Consider the following 11,546-nt stretch of genomic DNA (forward strand, 5'->3'; position numbering starts at 1 on the left):
CCGCCTCAGCCTCCTGAGAAGCTGGGAACTACAGGCATACACCACCACACCCAACTAATTTTTTTGTAGAGACAGGTCTTGCTATGTTGCCCAGGCTGGTCGTGCACTCCTGGCCTCAAGTGATCCTCCCATTCTGGCCTCCCAAACTGCTGGGATTACAGGCATGGCCTCTACTGACATTTTGTTTTGAGACAGTCTCACTCTGTCACCCAGGCTGGAGTGCAGTGGCACGATCTCCGCTCACTGCAAGCTCCGCCTCCCGGGTTCACGCCATTCTCCTGCCTCAGTCTCCCAAGTAGCTGGGACTACAGGCGCCCGCCACCACACCGGGCTAATTTTTTTTGTATTTTTAGTAGAGACGGGGTTTCACAGTGTTAGCCAGGATGGTCTCAATCTCCTGACATCGTGATCCGCCTGCCTTGGCCTCCCAAAGTGCTGGGATTACAGGCATGAGCCACTGCACCCAGCCTCTACTGACATTTTTTAAAGGTAAAAGAAATACTTGCAGGACAGGTGTGGTGGCTCACACTTGTAGTCCCAGCTAAGAATGAGACCCAGGCTCTTAAAAAAAAGTCAATAGGAATTACCTGGGCAGTGAGATTATGAACCTTTTTTTTTTCATACTTTTTCTGTATCAAATGAATCTAAGAAATGTTATTTTAAATTGTAAAATAGAGATTTTTAAAAAGCAAAAGAAGGGCCAAGCACGGTGGTTCACGCCTGTAATCCCAGCACTTTGGGAGGCTGAGGTGGGCGGATCACAAGGTCAGGAGTTCGAGACCAGCCTGGCCAAATTGATGAAACCCCGTCTCTACTAAAAAATACAAAAATTAGCCGGGCATGGTGGCAGGTGCCTGTAGTCCCAGCTACTCAGGAGGCTGAGGCAGGAGAATCGCTTAAACCCGGGAGGCGGAGGTTGTACTGAGCCGAGATCGCGCCACTGCACTCCAGCCTGGAAGACAGAGCAAGACTCTGTCTCCAAAATAAATAAATAAATAGCAAAAGAAGAAACACTGTGCATACAGGAGGTTCTCAAATGTTAAATTAACATTTCCATACATGAGGGATGAAGGCCCACGCCTTGGACAGACATCTAAGGCTCAGATCCTAGCTCCACACTTATTAGCCATTATTGCTTAACTGCTGGACCTCAGACTTCTCCTCTGTAAAATAGGCAGATTTACTATTTACCTCACATGACTGTTAGGATTCAATGAATCATAGATGCATCAATGCAGACTTTGGCACACAGTAAACCATCCCAACTGAATGTTCTACAGGTTGACGATTGGGAGGTATAGCATTTAGTCTTCACATCAAAGAGCTGCTTTTTTTTTTTTTTTTTTTTTTTTTATGAGATGGAGTTTCGCTCTTGTTGCCCAGGCTGGAGTGCAATGGCACAATCAAAGCTCACAGCAACCTCTGCCTCCCAGGTTCAAGCAATTCTCTTGCCTCAGCCTCCCGAGTAGCTGGCATTACAGGCATATGCCACCATGCCCAGCCAATGTTGTATTTTTAGTAGAGACGAGGTTTCTCCATGTTGGTCAGGCTGGCCTGGAAATCCCAACCTCCAGTGATCCGCCCACCTTGGCCTCCAAAAGTGCTGGGATTACAGGCATAAGCCACTGCACCCGGCCAAGAGCTTTTTTAAGATTTGCCAGAGTAGGTGGTATTACTCAAGCACATAATAGGAATTTTTTTTTTTTTTTTTTGAGATGGAGTCTCACTCCGTCACTTAAGCAGGAGTGCAGTGGCGTGATCTCTGCTCACTGCAACCTCCACCTCCCTGGTTCAAGTAATTCTTCTGCCTCAGCCTCCCGAGTAGCTGGGACTACAGGCATGCGCCACAATGCCTGGCTAATTTTTATATTTTTAGTAGAGACGGGGTTTCACCATGTTGGCCAGGCTGGTCTGGAACTCCTGACCTAAAGTGATCCACCCACCTTGGCCTCCCAAAGTGCTGGGATGACAAGCATGAGCCACCGCGCCCAGCCATATAATGGGGATTTAAAGACTAATTTATTATATATCCCACTCTTCCTACAGCATTCTCAGTTCAACGTTAAGCCTGAGGCCAGGGATTGGAGGGCTGAGTTCCATGACCCCCTCAAATGGCCATGATGAACTCTCCTACATAATCAGTGGTTCTCGACCAGGGGCAATTTTGCATACACCCTCACCCCCACCCCCAGGACATTTGACAATGTCCAGAAACATTTTTGGTTGTCACATCCAGACAGGTGCTACTGGCATCTGGCAGGTAGAGGTTAGGGATGCTGCTAAACATCCTCCAATGCACAGGGCACGCCCCTACAACAAAGAGTTATCTGGCCCAAAATGTCAATAGTGCCAAGGCTGAGGAATTCTGTACTAGGGTCACTCAATTCAAGAAACCTCAGCTGACCACGCGGGGTGGCTCGTGCCTATAATCCCAGCACTTTGGGAGGCTGAGGTAGGAGGATCATTTGAGCACAGGAGTTCGAGAACAGTCTGAGCAACATAGCAAGGGCCTGTCTCTACCAAAAAAATTTAAAAATTAGCTGGGTGTGGTAGCACACACCTGTAGTCCTAGCTACTTGTGAGGCTGAGGTAGGAAGATCGCCAGAGCCCAGGAGGTCAAGGCTGCAGTGAGCCGTGATCCTACCACTCAACGACAGCTTCAGTGACCCAGTGAGACCCTGTCTCAAAAAAAAAAAAAGCTCGCCTCGGTGGCTAATGCCTGTAATCCCAGCACTTTGGGAAGCCAAGGCAGGTGGATCACTTGAGGTCAGGAGTTCAAGACCAGCCTGGTCAATATGGTGAAATCTTGTCTCTACTAAACATACAAAAATTCACTGGGCGTGGTGGCGCACCTGTAATCCCAGCTGCTTGGGAAGCTGAGGCAGGAGAATCGCTTGAATCGGGAGGCAGAGGTTGCAGTGAGCTGAGATCGTGCCATTGCACTCCAGCCTGGGTGACAAAAGCAAAACTCCGTCTCAAAAAAAAAAAAAAAAAAAAAGAAAAGAGGCCAGGCACCATGGCTCACACCTGTAATCCTAGCACTTTGGGAGGCCGAGGTGGGAGGATCACTTGAGGTCAGGAGTTCGAGACCAGCCTGGCCAACATGGGGAAATCCCGTCTCTACTAAAAATACAAAAATTAGCCAGGCGTGGTGGCATGTGCCTGTAATCCCAGCTACTCAGGAGGCTGAGGCAGGAGAATTGCTTGAACCTGGGAGGTGGAGGTTGCAGGGAGCCAAGATGGCGCCACTGCACTACAGCCTGGGCAACAGAGCAAGACTCTGTCTCAAAAAAAAAAAAAAAAAAGAAAGAAAGAAACCTCAGCTGTTGTGTCATAAAATCTGAGTCCACCTGTAAAGCCAGGTCCTTTACTTGCAGACCAAATCCTAGATCACTGAAGCAGCTGAGAAATTGATGGAGGCCAGGAAATTCCCGAACGCCAGGAGTTCCGGATCCCTGCAGACTAAAGGAAGTATCTTCAGAATGATTCAAAATACTACAACCCTATCAGTGATACTAACTCCTTTGCCAATGTGACATTTTACTATTCAAATTAAGGATAGAAAACCTTACCTTACAGTGGCCGGGCACGGTGGTTCATACGTATAAGCTTTGGGAGGCCAAAGCAGGCAGATCACGAGATCAGAGACCAGTCTGGCCAACATCCCGTCTCTACTAAAAATACAAAAAATTAGCCAGGTGTGGTGGTGGATGCCTGTAATCTCAGCTACTTGGGAGGCTGAGGCAGGAGAATCACGTGAACCCTGGAGGCAGAGGTTGCAGTGAGCCGAGATCACGCCTTTGCACTCCAGCCCAGGTGACAGTATGAGACTTCGTCTCAAAAAAAGAAAAGCTTATCTTAGTTACTAGAAAGCATAATTAACTAATCTTATGGTCACTATTCCCTGAACACTACATACGATTGCATTCCCATGCTTTTGCCTTCTGTCCAGTGATCTCCCACTTCTCTTCCAAAATTCCATTAAAATGTCACTTCTCCACTTTGACTGTCCTCTCTCCTCTGCTTATAATTTTTTTTTTTTTTTTTTAAGACGGAGTCTTGCTCTGTCGCCCAGGCTGGAATGCTGTGGTGCGATCTCGGCTAACTGCAAGCTCTGCCTCCCAGGTTCACGCCATTCTCCTGCCTCAGCCTCCTGAGTAGCTGAGACTACAGGCACCTGGCTAATTTTTTTGTATTTGTAGTAGAGACGGGGTTTCACCGTGTTAACCAGGATGGTCTCGATCTCCTGACATCATGATCCACCCGCCTCAGCCTCCCAAAGTGCTGGGATTACAGGTGTAAGCCACTGCGCCTGGCCTGTAATTTTTTTTAAATTAAAAAATATTTTATCTTGGTGCTATTTCAAACGAGATACCAAAAGCAAGGCTGGTTTTACTCCGACTTTTTTTTTTTTTTTTTTTGAGACAGTTTCGCTCTGTCGCCCAGGCAAACAGAGTACAGTGGCGCGATCTCGGCTCACTGCAAGCTCCACTTCCCAGGTTCATGCCATTCTCCTGCCTCAGCCTCCCGAGTAGCTGGGACTACAGGCGCCTACCACGGCGCCTGGCTAATTTTTTTTGTATTTTTAGTAGAGGTGGGGTTTCACCGTGTTAACCAGGATGGTCTCGATCTCCTGACCTCTTGATCCACCCGCCTCGGCCTCCCAAAGCGCTGGGATTACAGGAGTGAGCCACTGCGCCCGGCCAACATTTCTAACAATGAATTTTTAATGCTTTTTCCTCTCTTCAAAAATGACACACTTCCTTAAAAGTGGGTTTTACATTTCCATTCTAGAAGAGTCAGAGGCACAGGAAGTACTCAACAAACCCTAGCAGAATCAACAAGAGTTCCAGCATGCAGCTGACCACTCCCTATACCAAAAGCGGTTTCTGAAGTGGCACCAAGTTTGTTAGAGAAGGAGCAGAGCTACAAGTCCCGGAGCCAGACCACAGAGGCAGACAGGTTCCTCCGAACTGGGTTGTGCCGGGAAGGCAGCTGCTGTTTACCCTGCCTGTCACAGACACAGCTACTGCTCTATGTCAGCTGTTAGCCACAGAACAGGTCTCCACACACAGAAAAACAAGGATGACCTCTGTTGCGGAAAAAGCAAAACACAGTAGTGTTGGGGAGCTTTACAGTAAGTTCTCTTGCAGAAAGGCAAGCTATAGAACAAAGGTGATGGACATGGTGAAACAGCCAATCAAACAGCTCTGTGTACAGGTTACTTACCTCTTATGACCGTTTGACCCCTTTCTCAGTTCTGTCCAATCTAAATCTTGACTTTGAATACAAAGGCCAGGACTGTTCCTATTTCCCAGCACAACAAACACCACAGCCATAGTTCTTATCACTAGCTCTCATCTACACCTGATAATTATCTCACCTGTCTCCAATTGCTGACTACTAAGCGCTAACCTGATTAATCACCACAGCACGTATTTATTGAGGACCAAACTTTAATATTTCAAGGGCACCCCAAATGAGTTACTGGTGGGGTTACATAACCTTTCATTCATGCCACCAAACCAAGATTCATGAATTCTGAAAGTTAAAGTTGATTACCTCTTTGGATACATAAAAAAATATATATTAAAGCATGTCACAAAGTGCAAAAAAAAAAAAAAAAGAGGCATCCAGCAGATGAAAAATACGCTCTTGGAAAAGCCCAAAGCAGCAGGCTGATTGTCCTAACAAGAGGACAGAGAAACTCTTTCTGTAGGAAATAAAGCTGCCTCAGCCAAAGGAGAGATCCAGACATGGGTTTTGATGGATTCTTATTACAACCAAAGACAAGCTCAAAGAAAGTGGAAGTTCAGATTTCTCATGGGTGCAGTTGGATCTTGCATCCAAGAGAACGCTTGGTTGACTTCTCATATGTAGGCTGAGCAAGAAGCAAGCAGCAAGACTTAGCCAGTGATTCTGATTCCAGGCTGACATCTCTGTGCTTGAGCTCTGAGCTCCTCAGGCAGGACAGCCTGGAATTGCTCCTGCACCAGCATTTCCACAGTCTGCTCCTTTGTGTGGATATCAGGTCTCAGCCACCGTCCAGCAAGGTCCTAGAGATGCCTGAGGACATCCCTGGGGCCAGCTGCATCCTCATAGCAGAACTTCCTGAACCTCTGCCGGGAGGCTTTCTAGCATGGTCTTAAAGTCTTCAACAGAGTCTTCACTGAGGGTCTCTGGTGGGAGCCCAGAAGGCTCTCGTGGAATCTGGACCTGGAAAGCAGGTAGTAGGACAACTTCTGGCTCCTCGGCCCATCATTTCATTGGGTAGTGATCTCATTTGATCATTCTGGACTTCTGTATTTCTTTGTGTCTCTGGGTACACTTCAGTCTCAATTCTGGAACTCTAAGAAAAAACGTTCCAGACTTCTAGGCACAAACAGAAAAGTAAGAATCAGCAAAAACAGACCATAAAAGCTGTTAAACCACTCTGATCTCACGGATCTGGTCCAGACCCAGGTTCCATCAGCCTTCCAATCTTAACAGGGTTTCTTAATAAAGCTACTAGAAACTCTATTTTTGTCTTCTTCTTGGTAGATCAATTAACACAACTGAGGAAACATGACAGTAGTTTACCAAAATAAGAAATGTAGGTTCTCAAAGCCGATTGAAGAATACTGGCCTTGCTAGAGAATCGTGCATTCATTTTGTCTCTCACTATGAAGTATTTTACATTATGTTGAAACAAGAATTGCATATGCACATGATTTGCTTGGGAGAGGGCTTTAAAATCATGGGTGTTTGCTTCCTCCAACCATTTTTGTTTCTTTTTTGAAGACAGTGTCTTGCCCTGTCATTCAGGCTGGAGTGCAATGGCACGATCTCGGCTCACCACAACCTCCGCCTCCCAGGTTCAAGCAATTCTCCTGCCTCAGCCTCCTGAGTGGCTGGGATTACAGACACGTGCCACCACCTCCAGCTAAATTTTGTATTTTTCATAGAGATAGGCTTTCACCAGGTTGGTCAGGCTGGTCTCGAACTCCTGACCTCGTAATCTGCCCCCATCGGCGTCCCAAAGTGCTGGGATTATAGGCATGAGCCACCACGCCTGGCCCCTCCAACTATTTTTATATAACATTTGCTATGTCTACAAAGCAATTTATGAAGAGGAGCTAAAAGAGGAGAATAAGGTCAGTTCATTTATATCTAATCTACTGACTTTCTACCTCCCTCCATCTCTTTCATCATGATTAAAGAATAGCAAACATTAACAAGTACTTCAAAGGAGCAGTGCACTATGATTGCACCTGTGAATAGCCACTGCACTCCAGCCTGAGCAACACAGCGAGAGCTCTTTAAAAAAAGAAAAAGAAAAAGAAAGCCAGGTGAGGTAGCTCACGCCTGTAATCCCAGCACTTTGGGAGGCCAAGGTGGGTGGATCAACTGAGGTCAGGAGTTCAAGACCAGCCTGGCCAATATGGTAAAACCCCATCTCTACAAAAAATACAAAAATTATGGCCGGGCATGGTGGCTCACACCTGTAATCCCAGCACTTTGGGAGGCCAAGGTGGGTGGATCAACTGAGGTCAGGAGTTCGAGACCAGCCTGACCAACATGGAGAAACCCTGTCTCTACTAAAATTACAAAAATTAGCTGAGCATGGTGGCGCGTGCCTGTAATCCCAGCTACTTGGGAGGCTGAGGCAGGAGAATCGCTTGAACCCAGGAGGCAGAGGTTGCTGTGAGCCGAGATCGTGCCACTGCACTCCAGCCTGGACAACAAGAGCAAAACTCCATCTCAGAAAAAAAAAAAAAAAAAAAAAAAAGCTGTAACACTTGAGCCCAGGAATTCGAGACCAGCCTGGGTAACATGGCAAAACCCTGTCTCTACAAAAAAAAAAAAATTATCTGGGTGTGGTGGCACATGCCTGTAGTCCCAGCTACTGGGAGGTAGAGGCTGCAGTGAGCCGTGATCACGCCACTGCGCTCCAGCCTGGGCAACAGAGTCCTTGTCTCCAAAAAAAAAAAAGAACCCAGGTTAAGATCAAGAATGAAGCACCTCTGATCAGTGTATGGGACTTGTCAAAATCCTAATAGAGTACACTTCCAACCCTTTGGATATTTGAGAGCTCCAGGATTATCAAACCAGCTATAGCCGGGGCGGGGCGGGAGGCAAATTAAATACCCGTAAAATGCCAGAAAAAAAGCCTTTGCTTCATTTGGGCTAGGGCCCCAGTTCAAAAGAGGAGTTATTTACAGGAAAACACATCCTATGTTAATTAACTTTAAAACAAGAGAGTTCAAATAACAGAAATGACCAAATTAATTCTCACATTAGGGTACAGCCCCATGATGCAGTCACTTTTCAAGGATCATCATTTTATTTATTTTTTTTTTGAGACGGAGTCTTGCTCTGTTGCCCAGGCACAATCTTGGCTCACTGCAACCTCTGCCTCCCAGGTTCAAGCAATCCTCCTGCCTCAGCCTCCTGAGTAGCTGGGACTACGGCGCGTGCCACCAGGCCCAGCTAATTTTTTTTGTATTTTTAGTAGAAATGAGGTTTCACCATGTTAGCCAGGATGGTCTCGATCTCCTGACCTCATGATCCACCGGCCTTGCCTCGGCCTCCCAAAGTGCTGGGATTACAGGTGTGAGCCACCGCGCCCGGCCCATTGTTTTCTTTAATACTCTCTTCCCTCAAAGAACTAATCCTTTCCAGACATATAATACATAGCAGGAGAGCTGACATTTAAAATCCTTCCCACCTCAGAGAATCTCTCCAATCTGTTTCCTGAGCAACAATTGACAGAAGCCAACAATCACTAACGCTGACTAGCTGCCGTGCACCCAGCACCTAGTCATCCCTTCTCTAAAGGTTCCCTGACCCATTTCTTAGGAGACTTTAATTGATTCTAGACCCAGCAGCTTGGATATTCTTGGGAGTACACCAATTCTTCTCACATTATCTTGGTTTTTGCTCAGTTAATAAGGTGTGCTCATCCCCCAAAGTAAGCTGTTACTAACCTAGGGTGGTGAATAGGGAAAAGCAGAATCACTTAGGGTGAGTTGGACTAAAATATTTCGTCCAAGAAAGGTTGGGTGAAACATTGTGGGAAAGCAAAATCTTGGGAACAACCTAAGTGACCATCAACAGGGAAATGACTGAAGTACAGTCAACCACTCAGTGGTGCCGCCACGTAAAAAATGAAGCAGGCTTATGAGTACTGGTAAGAAAGCTGTCCATATCACAACATGACTAAGGTCCTGATCGATGTGTAGTATGACCCCCCTATCTGAGGAAATTAAAAATAAATAAATACAGATATAAATAAATAAATAAAACCTGATATATCCAAATAATAGATAGTTATCAAAGAAATTAATTGTATTTACTTCTGAAGGGCAGAAACAGTAGAAGGGGGAAACACTTTTCATTTTCCATCTTTCTGCATTGTTTTCTAACTACACACATGTATTACTTTTATAACAACTCAAGAGGAAGAAAACTTCTCAGGCTTTCCCCTCCTGCCCAAAAACCTTTCTGAGTGAAAACCCCTAACCCACTTAGGAAAACACCCTTTTATTACTTCTTCTAGCTCCCAGCACCCAACGTCTTTACAACCCAGGTTTCTAGGAACAGACTGTCAGTGGGCCTTTTTCTTTCTTTTTTTTTTTTTTTTTGAGACAGTCTCACTCTGTCGCCCAGGCTGGAGTGCAGTAGTGTGATCTCGGTTCACTGCAACCTTTCCGCCTTCTGGGTTCAAGCAATTCTCTGCCTCAGCCTCCCGAGTAACTGGGATTACAGGCGCCCACCACCACACCTGGCTAATTTTTATGTTTTTAGTAGAGACAGGGTTTCACCATGTTGACCAGGCTGGTCTCGAACTCCTGACTTCGGGTGATCCACCCGCTTCGGCCTCCCAAAGTGCTGAGATTACAGATGTGAGTCACCACGCCCGGCAGTCAGTGGGCCAATTCTTAAGGCTGGCTCTCAAAGATGAACCAGCACCACAATTTACCCGGCTTATAAATCCTGTCAGCTTCAGAAGACGACTTACCAAACACAAATTTATCCTCACCAGTTAATAACTCCTTTTCTTTGCTCAAAAACCCAGTGAGAAAAAATAACTCCAGGCCAGGCACAGTGGCTCATGCTTATAATTCCAGCACTTTGGAAGGCCGAGGCGGGTGGATCACCTGAGATCAGCAGTTCAAGACCAGGCTGGCCAACATGGTGAAACCGTCTCTACTAAAAATGCAAAACATTAGCCAGGCGTGGTGACGTGCGACTGTAATCTCAGTTACTCGAGTGGCTGGGGTAGGAGAATCGCTTGAACCCATGTGGCAGAGAAGGTTGCAGTGAGGCGACATCGCGGCACTGCAACTCCGGCCTGGGCGACAGAGCGAGACTCCGTCTCAAAAAAAAAAAAAGAAAAAATAACTCCAGTGCACTGCGCCCTTACTTCCTATCTAACATTGTGCCGAACGTTATACACAGATCCTCCTCCGTATGATCCTTAGCTCAGGATCATAAACTCTTGATAAATTACTGCCCCAGGAACCTCCAGTGACATCAACCGCTGCTACCATTTGTGGAATTCTGCCGGCCAGACACCCCACACTGCATTCCCTCACAACTGATCCTCCCGATAGCCCATGGGGTAGACACTGTTATTTCCATTCACAGATAAGCAAAGTGAGGCTCGGAGGGCGGGGACTTGCCCAAAGCCACAAGGATGAAAGGTAGTGCGATGACTCAACCGATAAAAATAATCCCGGTTGCGGTGGGGGGGAGCTGAGCCCGACTCCTCCCACTATGCTGCCGCGGCTCCGAAGGCCTAGCCCGAGTGCGGAAATGGGCTTCTAGGGTCCCAGGACGAGGTCCACCTCCAGAGCTGCAATGAGGTCCAAGTCAGCCCGAGGAGCCCGCAGGTCCCACATTTCAATCATTTCCCTACCCCAAAGGCAGGGACTCCCCGCTCCTGGGGCAGGCAGCCACTGTGGCCGCGAGCAAGCGTACGCGGGTTAGGAAGGAGAAGGAAGGGGACAGGGGGAACGTTCACCTACGCAGCTGCCACCTCGGAGGACGGGGGAGCGGGGGACGAGGAAAGATCAGGATAAGACCCTAACTCCCACAAATGACTCCAGGAAAGGGAGACCACCACTCCCCAAGCTTTGGAGCGCCGCGCGGGAACCGGAAGTCATGCCCCGCCCGGAAGTTAAAAGGAGGGGCATAGGTTGGAAAGGTGGGGGGCCGGGTCTCTCTAGCCTCCGCGGTACTCCGCAGCTTCATGGTTTTAACTCTTGGTGGTCTTTTGACCGTCCTCAGTCCTTACCGTGCGGAATTTTGGATACATTCTTAGCAGCTTTTTCGCTCCGGAGAAGTTCTTTGTCTTTCTGAGCCGCAGTTTGCCCAACTGCAAAATGGAAAGAGATGAAGCAGGAATTAAGATACTCTAGGAGCTCGCCCACAGCTGAGTCAGGGCCCCATTCTGAGGTTACACCCTTAAGCCTTTGCAGCACTCAAAGGAAGGAAACCAAGAGAGAGGGGTGGCTGGCTGCTGTTTGGAGACAGTGGTCCTTGTATTGGCGCCCCGCGGAATC

General features: G+C 47.3%; 1 protein-coding gene and 1 long non-coding RNA gene across 2 annotated transcripts in view; both read right to left on the bottom strand.

Annotated features, from left to right (window-relative positions):
- The window catches only part of CDC42 (cell division cycle 42), a 61,416-nt gene extending 56,131 nt beyond the window's left edge, over positions 1–5,285 (bottom strand). Inside the window, exon 1 of the mRNA XM_063812540.1 lies at positions 5,230–5,285. The gene's annotated coding sequence lies outside the window, so the exon portion shown is untranslated. The remainder of the gene's footprint in view (positions 1–5,229) is intronic.
- A 153-nt stretch (positions 5,286–5,438) lies between these two features.
- On the bottom strand, positions 5,439–11,163 carry LOC134809326 (uncharacterized). The gene is made up of 2 exons (XR_010154774.1): positions 11,006–11,163; positions 5,439–6,372 (listed from the first exon to the last, which is right to left on the bottom strand). It is a non-coding gene; the product is annotated as an uncharacterized LOC134809326 (long non-coding RNA).
- Between the last annotated feature and the right edge of the window lie 383 nt (positions 11,164–11,546).

This window comes from Pan troglodytes, chromosome 1 (genome assembly GCF_028858775.2).
Source record: "Pan troglodytes isolate AG18354 chromosome 1, NHGRI_mPanTro3-v2.0_pri, whole genome shotgun sequence".
Taxonomy (NCBI): Eukaryota; Metazoa; Chordata; class Mammalia; order Primates; family Hominidae; genus Pan; species Pan troglodytes.